Raw genomic sequence first — 18484 nt, forward strand, 5'->3', positions numbered from 1 at the left:
AATAGGAACGATCGCCTAATTACATTCGAGGCAAGTACTCTAAAAGAATTCAAAGCTCTCTGAGGAAGCACACAAGCAATCGCCGAAGGAAATTCGCTAATAAATTAGGCGTTTTTACCGTACGGTACAGGGATTATTCGCTCGTAACTGGGTCGATCGATTAATGCGACCAAAGCACGACCTGTAAACGCGACCACTGACGAAAAAATAGAGAGGAAAAGACAAAAAAAAAAAAAAAAAAACAACGAAAAAAGCGGCGATCGTTGAGATCATGCAAACCGTGTTTGCCATGGGAGTCAAATCAAAAGTTACTCTGTGGGTAATTTCCTGCTAGCTACAAGAGAAAACGAAAGGTGTGGGAAGTAGCATTGGTGTGCTTCCGACTGACAGACTCGTGTACGCTTCCCTTCTCATTTTCTCTTTCGCTGTTCGGCAACCACCGGCTCAACACCGAGTATCCGTTTTCTCTCTTTCTCTTTCCCCGCGTCTCGTTTTCTCTGTCCCAGTTCGAGGGTCCATGATAAAACGCGACACACGAAGTTACAAGTAGCTCTTTCGGTCGTTCGATTACGTTAACTCGTTGAGTCAGGTTCGCGCGCGGGATATTCTCTCTTGCCGATTCCACCTTTTTCTCTTTGAAGTCGGGGCCACTTAAACGGCTCTCGAACATTATGCCCTTCAGGACATCGGCCAGCAACACAGCCCTCGGAAAGAAAAGGGACGAGATCGTGGGTTTCCACTATCAAGAAGCTTTGATGGATTGTCTCGGGATTAAGATGTATTGCTGATAGTCAAAAGGACTCTTAGCGTATTTTCTCGATCACGGAGTTCTCAGTTTGAAAACAAGGGACTCGCGTCGATACGGATCACAGTTTGCAGGGCTATTGCACGCGATCGAGCAAGATACTCCAAATAAATGTGCTACGGCACAACGTAACCGTCGAATCGATCACGGCTTCGCAAGTCGCTATCGGGTTTGTCGGTGTATCGTTTGCGAGCCTCGTCGATGAGCGAATCAAAGTTTCGCGGAGGTCATAGATCGAGAAACAATGCGGGAATGAGGGGGTAAGCTTAGCGAAACAAGTTAGCGGAAGAAGCTTGTCGGAAGTCAGTTTTCAAGAGGAATCGTATCGAAGACTTTGCTGCCTCGTCAAAGATGCCGGCTGCGATTCCTCGAGCGAGAGTAGAAATGGAACAGGAATTGTGTTTGCAAATATGTTTCTGTGTACGGAACCGATTCGATTGATCTAGCGATTAAATATTCATCAAAGAAACAGTAGCGCAAGGTATCGTATGTATAATATTTGACGAAACTTCGTTCGCAATTGACACGAGTGTTAGAAACTTGTATATACAAATGCTCTGCCTTTTTCATCTCACACACATCGTATACACGATTCGCACATGTAGCGTGATAAAATTAAGAAAGAAGGCAAAGGGTATGAACGAGCTTGATGTACGACGTGGACGAAAGGAACGAATCGTGTAACTCTGGAATCTCTTAAGAAGACGCAGTAATCTCGGGACTCTGAGCACGGTATCGAATTGCCAACGTCGTGGAGGATCGCGACAAGAAACGATGGAAGAGGAACCTAACAATTCCGCGAGAAGGTTGCCAGCAGAAAAAGCGAAGAAGCTAAGACGAAGGGTCGAACGTGCAGAACACGCCGCTGTAAAGGGGGTTGCAGATGGCATCATTGGGAGCTTTTTATTCGCTTGTCCTACACGTCCGCGTTTCTCTTTTACGAGCTCTTACGAGGCGTTACGTATCACGTATTCGTTCGTTTGTGTAGCTCGCGTCGGCTAGTCGACAGAGAGGGAATCGTTGGAAATTTACGATCGCTTGATCGATACCTGGAACGAGGTGGCGAGGACCTCGTCAACTTTCCACGATAGCGCGAGAACTTCTTCCACGAACCTCTTCCTTTTCCAGTCGGCCAACTTCTTCCGCGAACTTATATAAATTTAAATTCGTTGCTCGAGAGATGCGTCCCGGTATAACGGAACACGAAGGACATTAATATTTTGTAAACGTCGCCGACCGTTATGCATAGACAAAATTCTTTACGGGTGCAAAGCGCAGTTCGCGGACTACGAATATTACTTTTTAATGTTAAGACGAGCAGTTCGATCGACGGAAGAGCATTGGGAATAATATACAACGACGTCGTAAAGTTCTCTCTTCTTTCCGCGAGAAGCAACATAAAAAAAAAGGAATAAACTGTTTCCGGCTGAGCGATTCGACGGACAAGTCTACCTTTCCGCACGCCAGCGAATAAACGCGGCAAATGTCGTTTTCCTAAGACACACCGTATTATTACCACTCGTCCAAGATCGTTCCAGACGTCTTTGATGACAGAGATTACAAGCGCGGAGACAGATATCCAGTTAATTAAATCCCCGCTATCCGTCTTCCTCGTGGCGCGGTTCTTAAAGAAGAGAGACAGCTTTGGAAAGGTCTTTGTCTTTGTAGGCAACGCGACTTCGGCACCGGGTCCTGCTTCTTTGGACGCCGGAGAGCGTACACATCCGACAGGAAAGTAACTACAAAGAAAGAAAACGTCCTGGTCGGAATGAAGAGCCAGTCAGCGGTGATCCTTTCAAAGGCACCGAAACTTCGACCCCACCTGTGATCTCTGACTTGGTCCGCTGAAAGTCTCCTGTAATTGGGATTACTGCCGATAGACAAAACCGGCTCGGCCTCTCTTCGATTCACTAAATTCCTTTTCTACGTCGAGACCCCCGAATGACCAAGTTTGCCAAGAGATAAATGAAAGTGGCTGGCGTCAATAACCAACGAAAGATCCGCGAAAGAAATTGAGGAAAATCGATCGCCTAATAGCCGTGAGAAGCGAAAATTTAATCGACGAAAATTTACGCTCGTGTCTCACGGACGATTTCCGCGATTATCGTCACTCACTCCGTTACGAGTGCTGTTCGGTGTTCGAGTCGTAAAACAACGGTTACCTTTCATTGTAATTGGACGTGTACAAGGCAAAAAGGATCGTAGAAGAGATCGTGGCGAGCGGCAAACTTATCGCGGCTAGCGTGAACCGAACACGATTGAGGAGGTTCGAGATGGCGGCGATAAGTGGAATTACACTGTGCGCGACAGACACGCGCGACAATATCGGGCCACAGACGGTTAAACGAAGTACAGGTGATCGCGATGTTTTTCTCGGCGACGCCGATGGTTGGGTTGTTTTCCTGTTTCTCAGCGGGCAAAGCTCCGCGCGAATATCGCGGACAGAGATCTTGAGAAAGGGAAAAAACAATATTCGTCCGATAAAGCGACTTTTCGTATGACAATAAAACGAACAGCATCGGTCGTAAAACGTGGCGCTATATTTGTTTGCCGTGAGTACTTTGTATTGTTTACGAGTCGTAGCTTGTCGAAGTGGTGGAATTGTCGGCAGGACGCTGAACAGCGGGGACACTTGATTTTCTGGTATTTCGTAGGAACAGTGAAACCGTGTCTCGCATTCACCATGAGTTCATTGTGAAAGATTTCGCACGGGAGAAACAAAAAGGTAAAAAAATATCGTTCAAAAAATGAACAGGTTCGTTTTTCACGGACGAACTGTTTCGAAACCTTTTATTTTTTTACATTCAAGAATTAAGCTTCAAATATGACAGAGGAAAGTAAAGCCGTCGCGTGACAGAATTGGCCTGCCTTTTACCTTGCTCTGTTTCGTTTCGTTACGTAATGCTCAACCTCGTTGCCAACTGTAATTTGTGCACAGTACTTTAACGCATGACTCGTGCCTCGCTATCGCAAACACACAGGGCAATCGTCGTTAACTGGCACTTCCTAAATCATTAAAATGATCGCCACGTACTGAGCGTACTTTACCATCCGGAACACGCGCCCCGATTACACTGTGTTCTAATTATCTTGATCCGCGGTCACGCGAATATTAGATTATAGTTTATATCGGTGAGCGATGCCTCCCATACTATTGGCAGTAATTGGGATAGCCTACGACAAATCGACTAACTAACAGAATCGCAGAGAGAATAGGGAAGAACGTTAGATTAGTCGTGCGATAACGTTACGGGTATATATCGCAGGGCGTGGGCGGTATATAAAAGCGACGTTCCTCCGAAAATTAAGCGCAAAACGAAAGAGAGTTTTCTTTGTCGAATACTCGAAGTTTCGTCTTGAAAAAAAATTGTTTGAAAGAAAGAATCGATTTTTACTCGACAAATTCTTCTCCCACGTTCCTCTTTGCGTTCTTTATTGAAAATCCGCTCCACTTAATCGTCGAGATTTCATTTGAAGCTAGCAAGTGGGCCAAAACAAGAGACGTCTCTTCGCCAATGGCATCTCGCGAAGAATAACGAAGAACGAGCGATCGATCGAACGATATCGTAAACAAGCATCCCAGACGATACCCGTCGAACAATACCTTTGGACAGCGTCGACAAAGACAAAGCTAGTAAACCTACTTACGCGACATACCAACCAGCCTACACCGGTCTCCATTGCTGCTTGTTGTTTCCTGTCATCGGTTTACTTCCACGATTATATCTGACCGAGTCGTTCCATTCAAAATCTGCTCCACTTAGGCGCGTCGAGTTCTCATTTGATCGCGGTGCGCCACTGCACTGCAGGAGGGAAATGTTCCTCATTATGCGGCACTACCAGTGACACGATAAAAATCATTACTCGGCTCGCGACGAATGATTTCCTTCGTCGAGACAGGGCGTATTCATCGATCCAGCTCGCGACTCGCCAGCACACATGGCCGTGTTAGGTGAAACACGCGGACAGAGGTTGCATCGGAGTCCACGAAGCCCACGTGCGTGCAAAACAGGCAACATCATTCTAATATATTCTCATTAGCCGGTGTTTTAATTAGAGCGCTCATTAATGCCTGCTACGGTGCACTCGTCTCTCCCTTTTCCATGACCTCTTCTCCTTCTCTCCCATCCCGCTTCCTCCATCTCTCTTTTCCTCCGTGTCTGCCTTTCCCCTCGTGCATCTCGTCCCGCTCGCTCCAGTCTACCGCGTTCTTTCTCCGTACGTTTCCCGTCTGTTCCTTTCTCCCCGTTCACTCGCCGAGAGACTTCCAACGGGCGATCAGAATTAATATCTACATAGTTATCGCGTCTATGGTGTACGCGAACGCTACGATCCCGGCGACAGTTCTACAGTCTCCACTTTATTTCCCTTAGCAACGCTTGCTTACAGCGAGACCCTCGTCGACGAGATGGTAATCAACATCGGCCATCGTTCACGCGAATCGTTAATCGCTCCGGCTACAAATTCTCCAAGTTCTTTATTACGAGGCTGTCGGCTTTTTAACGACTACGATCGACATCGAAATGAGATTGGCGAAGTGGAAGTAAGAAAAATTTGAAGAAGTCGATGGAATAATAGTGGCGAGTGGGGATTAATTTGCATTATTTCGGGAGTTGGAATTTTCGTTGGAATTGGAATTTTGGATCGCCTACGATAGAGGCAACAAGGACATCCTGTCGACACGCAAAACCGTGATTCACAGTTCCGTGGCCGAATCAGGCCGGAGGTGGATCCTACGTCTCGTTCGCTTCCTCTTTTTCCCCGGGGAAGAATATTTTATGCAAACACGATGCTTCCCTTCGCAAGAAACGATTTCACCCCGTGGCTGGTTGGGCGAACGAAAATTAATCAAATTTTCGAAAACAACGAACACTCGCTATTACGGTTACACAAGCTCGATAATTATTCGATATCCACTGCAGCTATCGCATGAATTCGCTTCTCGCGTGCAGAAATTAAACCGGAAGATATCGTCGCACGTGAGCTTCTTATTACGAAAACCCATGCACAGATCGTAATTCAAAAGATATGCCCCATTAACGAATCTCCTTTTTGTTTTTTCTTCGATGCTAAATACCGACGCTTGTACTAAAATCCACGCCCGAAGTATTCCTAGTTCAACATTCCTCCGATCGTTGCTTAAACTTTTATGGAAAACCATGCTTCGGCGCATTCTTTGTATATCCGTAATTCATCCACGAATAACAAAGAACAATCGTGACCGTACTATATATTATTACAGGCTCGTCAATCGATAGAGCAAGCGCGCAACTGTCAAAAACTGGGATCGGACGTGATTAGTCATCGCTCGTTCGCCTTGGCGAAATGATTTGATGTTTCGGCAACTCGTCGACTGGATCCGAACTACTCGTCACCCGACTGATATTGCGGGCAACTGGTTAAAAGATATGCAGAATGGATGCTGTCGCGGCGCACGATCTGGTTTCGCTGCTACCTAACCGGGATGGTTGGCTATCCAGCCTGTCGTCCATCCTAAATCAAGCCTAGTTGACGGACACGGGACAGTCTGCGTGGAACTTGCGGGTCACCTGTCTACGTAGGCTACCCTACCGGTTAAATCATCGCCTCCTGTCGCTTGCCCCTTCCTCGCCATCGCCTCACCCCACCCTCGATCCCCAGTAACGTGGCGAGTACCGGCAGAGCCAAGCTCTTCCCTCCTTCCCGTATGAGGAATAGCGCGGGTGCTGCTTTTGATTTAGCGGAATATGCTGCTGGCACTGACGACTCGCTCCCATTACGTTCCCCGTACCCCACCGACCGATACACCCTCTTCAGAAACCTCCCCCCGGCATCGTTATCCGGCCGCTCCTTCCATTTCGCCGACCAAGACCTCTAATTAATGGTCCAGCTCATTTCGCCGGCTCGGATACCACGAAAAATTATGCTCTTTTGAATACAGATGAACTTCTGTCTGGACGTTGCTGCCGTGCCCCCGCGTCTTTTTTACTTTGTTTTCCAGTCACCGCTGCGTCGCTGTACCGCTGCACCCGGTGCCCGCAATGCGTTTTCATCGTTCGATAGGAAGCCTTGTCAGTATTAGACTTCGATGAATCTCAGATCTGCGAGTTCTAGATTTCTACGCATTTGTATTTCATTTTTACCATGTATGAAACGAAATAGGTTTTAGTTTCGTTTACGCGAACAAGTTCTCATCTTCTATGTCTAAAAACAGAGAATTAAATTTGTAAACTCTTCGAGTATTATTGTTCTCGAACGGAATCGAAAGGCTGGATAAAACAGCGAATAAAACTATTCGCAGTGAAAACTTTGGAAGCTTTAGAGAAGAAACTGTTCCGCGACAGTTGAGAAAAAAGGCGACGAATTTTGAAATTCTAAATCCGCGACCACTCGAAGTGGCGAATAGGTGGCGGAATCAAGGCGAGTACGTCAACACTGCACAGACCGGAAGTAAGTGGCGGAAGTTTCAAGAAATAGGGAAAGCTCGGGCAGGATAACAAACAGTGAAAAGCGGTGATTTGTTCAAGAAGTAGAAAACGAACGAAGGAGAGGCGAGGGGAAAAACGAGCATGACGAGAGACATGGCTGCAATTCCCATTCAAATTAATGCAAACGTTCTTCGGTGCCGAAAGGAAGATTCTGGCCATGTTTTTCCTCTCTTCGTGAATCGACGATGATGAACATTTGTGTCACGCCATTCTTTCAATCTGAATGGAGAGGGTCTGTTCGTTTTACACGCGTGAAGTCGCTTTTAAAACAGTAACAGTTTTTAAATGTTTCCTTCGCGTGCAATGAATATGGCAAAAGTAAGAAGTGTCTTATGAGCGAACGTTTATACTTTCGAGCGCTTTAAAAAATCAAAATTGTTTAAATTAAAAGAAAAGAATTGTACGAGTATTTGTGGTTTTAAAAAATTAATTCCAATAAATAAAGATCTAGAAAAGCTTTTATAGGCGATATAGAATATTCTTAATCTTTAATTTTTCAATTATATTATATAATTATACAAGCGTTTCCATTACGTTTCTCAAGTGTCCAATTCCTCGCATATTCAATAGAAATACGGACTCCCATATTTTTCTCTGAAAAGAGAATGAAAGTTTCGATATGCCGCAACAACGTGACAATAATCAACAAAAAAGCTCGCGAAGCTCTGTGTCGGACTCGTAGTCCTTACGATCAACATTTTTCCATTACCATGATGCGATGCGTATTGAAATAACATGAGACCGCCAAAAGGTAGTTGCCATGCTTCTCCTATGGCAAAACGCGAAAATATAATGTGACGGCAGTGGTCCGTTTCGTCAATGACCGGACCGAGCCGCTACAATGCTGATGCGTCTCCCTCTTTCACTTTTATTTCCATTTCGCCTGTGCCAATCCCTGACGGTCCAACGTGTATGCTTTTCGTTTGACGAATTCATTCGAGGAGAGAAGGACAAAGGAGGAAAGCCGTACGTATGGGCGAAATAACGAACCGTTTGTCTGCGACGTTTCTACCATCTCGTAGCGCGTCACGTTGTGTATTAATTAAAAAATATTTCATGCATGAGAACGACTGAAATGCTCCCGCAATGAGCTACGTCTGCAAGGCGTCTGCAATGGAAGCCGTTTCAAAGATATGCAAAAGTTGGCGCGGTAAGGTCTATAAAACTCTTGTACGATACTTGTCTTAAATTCTTCTTCACGAGTTCATAAATGTAGCTTGTCTCTGGCAGTTCACCAGTTTTTCCAATTTTTAATTATACAACATCCTCTTGCATAGAAGTTTAATGAAATGAAAATATACCTATCATCGTATATAAAGTATAAAACAATAGCCAAATTATGAACAGCTTTGGAGAATAACCAATCGCGAATGATCTACGCCAATGCGCAAAATGACAAAATATCGAGTGTAACTTGGAAAACAAAATACATACAATTAAGTCAAGAACATCAACGACGAATACTCGAGTAGCTACCGTGAATATACAATTTCTCATCGCGCAATCATGATTCTAAAGTTCCGTCCTGCAACCTTGAGCCAACCGTTTCAATTTGGGCTCGACAGAGGAAAAAAAACACGGACGTTAAACACTCGCGAAACTTGAAGCAATTAAAGTTCAATTCACACCCATCCCGAAACGCGATAAAATCGTTGGCAAAAGTCGATCGCAGAGTCCTTTCACAAAAACGAATCGACAAAGTTTTCCGGTAGAACGATCTCCCTCGAGCTTTCTGCCAAACTCGTGAAATCTCTTTGATTCGGCCGTCACTCGTGACAGGATGGTGTCTAAATGGGCCGCTTCTCTCAAGCAGCGCGATATTTCCGACGAAACAAAGGTGTGCCGGACCGATAGCGTTCACGGTCTGTCAGCTCCTTTACCTGGACCACGAATTCCATCAGCTTGTGTCTCGTTTCCCATCGTATACCCGGTGTAGGCACAGCGTTGTTGCGGTTTCTCGTGCGTGTTTATTTATTTACTCGGTCTTCCGGATAGCTGGAATCAAGATAAACGCGTGCAAAGGGTTCAAAAACTATGCGTGAAGCGAAGAACGGATAAGTTTCGCCAACGAGAGTTAACGATACGATGGATCGGTTAAAGCTAACGAGTAAACGTCAAGAATTATCGCGCGTTAGATCTATCGTCGATTCGTTGGACAGTATAAAACGTTACACGCGGCGAAATGCTACGGATTACCGGCGGATGAGCACGCGAGCTAAACTCCATGTGTCACCGAGTCGCGATTTTTCGCGCGGCAAGATGATAAATACGATTGAAAATGGAAGATATATGCGATACGAGCGTCATCGTGTATGCGAATCCTGTTACATTGCTTGTTTATACAGATGAAACTGATAATCGAAATAGATCTTTGATAGATAGTATGTTTCGAGAAAATACAGGCTTATAGAACATATCAGTCTTTCGGACTTATTACAGGAACGCGAAAATTGACGTTCGGCAAATGGTAGATCAAATTTTTCACGAATCGCTATTGAGAAAATAGGGAAACTGAAAGGGCAATAATTTCAGTTAGACTGACTACAAATGGAAAAAGCACATAACCGATGAGTTCCAGCGCGTAATTACACATTTCAAGAAGCGCAGGATCGACGGGATCGGACACTTGAATAATGCCACTCGCTAGAGATAAATTGTACACAGCCAAAGTTGAAATATCGTCGTTACGAATTTCAAACAACCAGATCCCGCTCTTTCCACGCGAAATAATCCCACGATCTGGAGAGCGAAATAAAGAGAGAGGGGCATCGATATTTGATCCAGCCATCGAACACCGACGCTGAATGAGAATTATTAAATCATGCACCCGGAGTCTGATCGCCGTTCCGTTCCGCGCCTACTTTCACGAACGTGATTAGAATTTTTCTATCCGTATTTCCCGCGGATTCGATGTATTTACGCGGTTACCGGGGCTTGCTTTTCCTTTGGCTGCAAACCAGGCCGCCTCGACCTCGAAATAATCGGCAAATATTTGTCCGTCACGCGAGAACACGGCCAAATGATCGTCCTTGGTCGTTATTTCGGTCTTTTCGATACACATCGACCCGCTATTTGCCTCACCAACACCGCGCCCCGTGTACGATCGCACTCGAGATCCAAAGGATTAATCTTTGACTAGCAAGCGGCCGAGTGTTTGCCTTCCCGACGAGCTGAGCAAGCTGGATTATTATTACGCGCCGTGTAGGCTGCGAGATGCGCTCCATCACCAGGGAACCGCCTGTCTGCCAGATCGCTTTAGAAGCCCGTGCTGATTCTCACTCGAAAACTCGTAAATAAGTGGCTGTCCGTTCCACCAATGAGGAACGTGAAACGTTACAAATCGAATTTTTAATTGACTATTATATTACAAGATATGAGTAAATACTTTATCGCACTTTGTACCGTGAAATACTTTTTCTTTTACGGAAGGTCGTTAACGTCCAGCTTCCAGACTTTTATGACAAAGTCTCCTGTCGTCTCGACATATAAAACAGTTCGTCGTGCAACAGGATATTTTTAACCGAATGAGAGATGACCCGACTGAAAGAGAGAGAGAGAGAGAGAGAGAGAGATAGAGAGAAAGAGAGGCTGAAATCATATTAACATCACGACGAGAGATCAGACAAAAGACCGTCCAACAGTTTATACAAACGCGACTTCAGAAGCAGCTTATTTAATCGTCTTAATTGCTAAACGAGCCCGACGCAAACTCGTCCAGAGATGGCATAGTCTTCCTACGAGGGTTTAAAACATTTGTTGCGAGAAAACGACGTCTACTCTGATCCTTTCGCTTTTGTAAGTGAATCGTGGATTAAAGAACCCCTCTGTACCAGCATATGAATAAATAGCGTCGAAAAGTTACAAAAGATACGATTTTCTTAATCGCGCGTCTTTCGCTCCTCGAAATATCATTTCCGTATGAAATTTATCAATTATTATAATTAGCGAGACGACGCCGCGCCGACTAGAAACAAACGCTGCCGTATAAATTTCTATGGATTCTGGGTGTAATCCCTGGGCACCGGTGGCAGCACATGTGGAAATTAAAATTAAAGGAAGAAAAAGCTCGGGGTGGGCTATGAAGGCGAGAGCCACGGATGAAATATAAGTCTGTACGTGAAGGGAGCCACGGTAGCCGCTAATTTCCCTAATTTCGCTAATAAATTGCCCGAGACAAAAATTCCCCGGCGGATTGTAAAGGTATTAACTTCTTCTCCGATCCTTTGCAGTTTTTCTGCGCCTCCCTTTCTGTCTATGGTATTCACTTTATCATCGAGTAATCTCGCGCGAACGAAATATTTCTCGATGAACACCAGATTAGAAACAAGTGGACGAAGAACAAATTGCAAAATGAGAATCACCTGATATACGAGACAGCTGTATTACTGTTCTGTATGCAAACCAACGAGTTTCATTACACGACGTGGCTACATCTCGACGGTTGTTGGCCGTTCGTCCGAACGTCACGATGTTGGCGAATATTTTTCGCGGCACGGAAAAGAAACGCGGCGGTCAATTTTCGCCAGCCGCGAGCGATCCTCCGACCTATTCTCGTATAATGAAAGCCGCGACCTCGACTAGAGAATAAAAGGCAAAGCGAGGCAATAGCTTATTTTCTCCTCATTCTCTTTTTATCACGGTGCGAGCTACTTATGAATTACATTTGCAATTACGCCTGGCCGTCGTTCCTGAGACTCGTCCGCTCGCGAGCGCATATTTTAGGCGGTTCTCTCGCGACGACATGGAACGCGGCTCGCGTTACCGAGAAACGCCGTTGCTAAACACGCACCAGACTTTAGCAATTCTTTTTCATTTCCGTGTGCACACGCGAGCCCCTTCTTTTTTCTCCTCGTCTCTTTTACGTGGTTCTTCTCTCGCGCTTATTTCCCGTGGAATCTCGTGATTCATTCCTTTCAGGCTGCCTGGCAATTTACTCCGGTAACGTTTGCAGAAGTAGATACCGACAATTAGCCGGCTTAGAAATTTATTGTCCTCGTTTGATCCCTAATGGATATTTAATTTCGAGACTGACAAGACGATCTGCGGACACGTCTATTAATCATAGTAAAGTGGTGGCAATATTATCGCATCGATCTTCTTCCTGGCATACTTTTCGCGCTGGCATTCATCATTATTCGAAACGTTATCGTTGTTACATTCAACGACGCTACTGTCGTGGTCGCATTTTTCCGGTGATGTATGTTCGCCGTATTTGTGTGCAGGCGCGATTCCAACTCGCGACAAGACGCAAATATGTTCGCCTGTGTTCAGTCCTCGCGTGTCAGCTTGAATTATGACCACTCCTTTCCTATTCGTCGGTCTAATCATCATTATATCCTTCTAGAACGGTAACTCTCCTTTGTGCCCTTCTCGAACTGCTTCGAGGCAATAAATCTAAACATCCGTGCGATTACTGAAAATCGTGTGCGATTTTTACCGCAGTTCTTGCCCAGCTATGTCACGACATTACCAAATGTAGTTCTCCGTTTAAGAGTTTAACGAACTCGTAAAAAGTCGGGTAATAAGCGCGAATAAAATATTCGCCATCTCCTTTGCAGGCTGTCCCGCCATTTGTAACAAACGTGTGGCGGACAGCTCGTAAAATCACAGCGTCCCCTGTGTCAATAAAGCGAATTCGATTCGGCTTGCACCCATTCGGCACGGAATTTTCGCGTTATCGTTTCGTTTTAACCCTGCACTATGGGGGGAAAAGAGGTGCGAAAGGGCGCTCGTGATTGACGCAAACGACGATTAAATTACGCGTAAGTCGGCAGGTTATCGAGTATCCATTCATCGATGGCAAACCCCAGCACCGCCGAACGGAATTACATTCTCTGAAAACGATCTCCGAAGCGCGGTTAATTTCGGCCCTTGGAAAACTCGAAGGTTCTCGAAACTATCAAATGTTTTTCATCGTATTGAAACCAATCGAGCATTCCATTGATATCGAGAAATACCTGAAACCGATCCTTCCAAGCCATCGTTACAACGAAAACTTTCGGTTTTATTATATTTCTATGGAAATTCGAGCCACGTCCGAATAACATTGGAAATAAAACGAGACGACGACGGAAACGGGCGAAGAAGGAAGGGGTGACGTCATCGACCTGAAACCGAGAATCGCATAAAGCGTTAACCGCGGTCTAATTAGCGCGCCCTTTCGCTCGAATAGCTTTTCGAAATTAATTCCCCCGCGAACGCGTGTCGCGACTCCGATGCTCTTCGCAAACGCACCATTGTAGAGAGACGCGCGAAGGGGGTGGGAAAAGTGGAAGACGTACTTTTAGTCAGAAAGCTCTCTTTTGGCCCAGTGACGTCGATCCATTGGGATAAGAAATGCCATTTCCTCGACACAACGAGCGTGTCATTATCTGTCACATACAAGACGAGTCAGCCACGAATATACAATCTTCGTTCACCCCCTCACGGTTCCCGTTCATCCTGCGGAATAAGGGAAAACTTCAGTCGGAAATTCGTACTACGATCGAGCTGCCTCGCGACTAACTCGAACGAAAGGACAAAGTGAATTGCGAATGCTTGTGAATAGGCGTCGGGCAAATATCTCGCATCTAGACGGTTGAAAAATTAAATCTTTCAACCCCGATAGAAAACCGAAGCGAATTTTCAATGGCAACCGATAATGATGCGATCTCGAGTTCGAGAATACCCATCTTTCGCTCTTCAACGAGTGTAACCGTCTTTATTTGAGACGCCAGCTTTAGAATATGTTTTGCACACTCGGTATACGTTGCAAGAATCGATAGTCTCGAGTGAGAATCTGCAAAGAATTATACATATATCGATGTCGGTACTCCTTTATCTCTCGTCGATGGTTTCTGTTAAACTTAATAGAAATTTTCACGAGACGGTCAAACCAGTTAATGAAAAGCTGGAATTAAGAAGAGAGTTTACAATCGAACCTTGGATCATCAAACTGACACTTACGTTCCAACTGTGGCAGCAATAATTCCATTCGAGGCGGTAACAACATCGTCTACCTCGTAAATACAGTTTTCTATACCCAATATAAGATCCAACTTCAATCCTCTGGCGTAATTTACATTTCAACGAGCCACTACCTCGTTAAGTCGCGACAGAGGCACTGGAATTATATTACTCACAGTCTTGCCGTATTGTGCCGGTTCGCATGAAACGCGCGACGTATCGTAACGTCATCGTTCATTCAAACAAGAACGTCTGAAACTTTGCGTAATGTCAGAGGCTCGTGTAGCACGTCAAATGGTAGGGACTTCAATGTCTTCGTTGTTGCAACTTTGTGCTCCTTTCGTCTCTCGTCTGATCTATATTTCCGATTCTCCTTTACGATATTTTCTCTTCCAATCTATCGTAAACAACAGTCGTCTCTTTTTATTATTAATTGAATCCCATAGAATTATAATTATAAACCGACTATTATTCGTGCGACTCTTTCTTTCTACACAGACCGTGGAAATTCACGCGATACGCGTGAAAATCAAGATTAGAACGCGTTCACTCTTTCACTCGTCGAGATCATAGGGGTTCGTTGGCGAAGTCTCGGGATGGAGTCGATCAATTCGCTACGACTACGCAAAGACAGTTTATTTTACAATTACAATGTACACCATAAATAAACCAGCCGGGATATATATGTAGTCGTGCTCCTCGGTATGGTACGTGCACGTAAGCGTACGTAAGCTTGTTCCCGCACGCTTTCGTTTTCCTTATTCTGGTAGTGGCCAACGAGCGAAGAAACGCCGACCGTGCGAGATGCGAAATAGCAAGATAGCATTCACTGCCATCCTTCACAGGCTCGTCGCACGATTTCTCATTAGATTTTTTACTGTACTACCGTCGTGGTATTAATTCGTGCGACGGCCGGTGAAATTTATGGAAGATCTCGGCGACGAAAGAAATCCGGCTCGGTGGATGGACACGCGGGGATACTCGTTTGTAATCACTACGGGTGTCCGATTAAGGACGGTTATGCGAGGCGGAACCTCCTCGTGGAAAGACGAGCGCCTCGACTTTGTTGCTGCCCGATGAAACGCTCCGCTCCCGCTCGACTACTTCGCGGTCCTTCAATTTATGTTGGATTCGGCCGCTAGCGACAGGCCATCCTTGGTTAATTGGAACATGATTAAGCGCGTGCCGAAGATTTCGTCGCTTCGTAATTAAATTTCGACTCTGCACCTTCCCGCTGTTTCTCCTGATCAAAGCCGCCAGATACCATCCTCTCTCGAAAGGAGAGTCTCTGTCGAATTCTCTCGCGACTATGTACTAGGTACTAGCTAATTAAATTTCAACTTCGATCTCACCCCGATGGCTACACGCATCCAACTCTAATCCTCGTGCTCTTTGACTTTCGAAAATTTACGCCCGAGAGAGAATCGCCGCGGTCTCGTCGTCGAATAAAAGTATAAAACGGAGGCGAGATTGAATCGATAGCCGGCGTGCTCGAGGTAACTCGTAAAGCGTGAACGCACCTGCTGTGTCCGGCACCGCACACAAGGTGCGGGACAGGCTCAAAGCCTGCTTCAGTCGCTCCATACAAAGGCTACGCACAATAGAGTCAACTGATTTCGTAGAGAACCGACGAGGGCGTCGCTCCCCCAGCGAGACCGTCGACGCTGTTTACCGGAGGTTTTAGGGCGATGCCAGTTCGAAGGCAACGCTTCGTAACGAGAATCAAAGGCTGTCATCTGGAGCAAGTGTTACCGCCTGTCATCGCCAGATAACTTTGATCACTGCGCTTAAGCGGTAGATTCTCAAACGTAAACGGCCCTTCTGATAATTTTTTGATGGAATTAATTCTTTTCCATCGACCACGTGAATTTATTTATTTGTTCACGGGTAAGTAATCTTTTGGTATACGCAAGGATAAGTATTATAAGGAATATAACATAATATTTAGATTACACTCGAAGAGGGAGATAATACTTTGAAGCAGATCGATTCCGATCTTAAAAAGTATCCCTTTATTAGTATAAAGTGAAAATTTCGCAAATATTTTCTTTTATAATGTACGTAAAGTTGAAAGGTCGTATATTAAAAATGTTTGAAATAATTAACGACGCCGATAAATTTACGAAGATCGTTCGAGATATATTATGCCGCGCAACCTTCGAAGCGCGCCGATTATCATTTAACTAAACCGAATTAATTTGCGTATCTATCAGCTAGTTTCTCGCGCAGCTGCGGCATCGTAGCTCGATCTACGGGAAGGGGAACAGAATAGGGTACAATGTATGCGCGAATTCACGTTTCCATCCCCCGGATACGCGTATACCGAAGTATCAATGAATTAACATCGAACCATCGTAAATCCATCCGTGTCGTTGTTTGCTCAATTGTCGATTGCAAGTTTCCAATATTCCCTTCGAAACCAAAAAGACGTCTACTAGATTCCAATTCTATCAATTCCTGCCCGAATCCAATTAACTACTTTTTTTGCGATTTCATTAACCTCCAATTCGACATTTCGCATAGCCTTACGAACCAAGATAAATCATTGATTTATCGTGTAATCGACATCGGTCACGTATTGATAAATCAATGGGCACACGATATATATGTAGTGACTACAAAAAGTATTTGCACGTATTTTATCAAGCATTATACATTTTACGTTTATAATATCGAATGTTTGTACTATAGGTATGAAAGTATAATACGTACTATCGGACGATATAGAATTTAATATACAATACTTGGACGAATGAATGTTATACTGAACACAATGGTGTGTCAATAGTTTTCGCAGCTATTGTTGCACATAAAATGGAAGAAGCTGAAACTCCTACAAATTTATGGTTGTTATAACAGCAAAAAGTTGAACGAAATATCGTAATGTATCGAAAAATTCGATAATGTTGAATGAACGCTATTTACGCGATCGATCGTAGCTATTCATCGAGCTCGATATAAAAACGAACAGTATCGAAGAAATTTGGAAAATCCAACGATTCGGTGTTCTGCGTTATAACATATCGTCACGAGCAATGGGTAAATCGTTGATTTAGCAGACGATCGACGTACGCACTCCTCAAATCACGTATATCAATGGACACCTATCGGGCTTGGAAAATAGATTGTAGCCCGCAACCTTCGACGATCGCCATCGGACCAAATGGAGTCAATTTGCGTATCTATCTGTCAGATACTCCTGGCGAGGAGACGATGACGGTCCGGGGGTCGCGGGATACTGCACGCGAAAGAGGAAGCCTCGATCGGTTATCGCACGTGCATTCACGCATGTGTCACGGCACGCGCCCGCCAGCATCGAATGTCTGCGATTGATTTTAGACGCGCGTCGATGAGTGTACCGTTGCGCAACCGAGAGAGCCACGAAACCGGCTACCCTACAGCTTCTCCGTCCACCGCTCCCGGCTTCGTCCTGTCCTGCTTACAATAGACGAGCCACGCCAGGCTTTGTCGTTAATTAATTCGCAAATGCAATATTAATGATAAGTAATCAGCCGCGCCCGACTCTCACGCTCGTGGAAATCACCTATTACAATTACTAATTGCGTACACTGACGAAGCGCCACTAGCCGTTGCTGTTCTAAGCGGCAATGCATGCATGCATGCAACATGGTAACGAGACCGGAAATCGGGCTTATGCGAGGTAGTCGCAGACGGCATTGTAACCAACAGTCTGTCGTGAGCGAATGAAAGAACCGATTAGGCACAAAATCGGATACGATCTTCCAAAGAGACTGATCTCGATGGCAATTTTTATGGATAGAATTATTAAAGGGAAGCTTTAAGGGGTGGAAAAGCGCAGAGCGAACAAGGGAAGTAGCGGCTGCCCGGTAATTCCAGAAACAGCCGGGATTATAGTCATCGCAGTGATCAGTACGCATACAGTTCGGACGATTAGCATGGCCCTTTGATTAGCTCGCTCTAAACGAGGTTTCTCGTTACCGTGCGTATAACCGACCTCTTTACGCGATAGTTTGCCAATTCTCCGATTAGTCCCCCCGCATAGACCGTCGGTGAAGAGGGGGGGGGGGGGTGGAACTGCGGTGAGAAAGGGTTGAAACGAATCGGACAAAGAGACAGAGCGAGGAAGAGAAAAGGGTAAAAGAGAAAGAGATGAAAACGCAAATGAGCGTCGAATCGGAGCTTCTTCGGGAGCTAACAACGCGTGGCTTTTGTCGGAGCCCGAGGCATTCCACTGCTATACAGCGTCGCGCGTCCCTTCCGACGACTCTCGGCTTAATGGCGGCTT

This window comes from Bombus vosnesenskii, unplaced genomic scaffold (genome assembly GCF_011952255.1).
Source record: "Bombus vosnesenskii isolate JDL3184/JDL3185 unplaced genomic scaffold, Bvos_JDL3184-5_v1.1 scf7180000013309, whole genome shotgun sequence".
In the NCBI taxonomy this organism is placed as follows: domain Eukaryota; kingdom Metazoa; phylum Arthropoda; class Insecta; order Hymenoptera; family Apidae; genus Bombus; species Bombus vosnesenskii.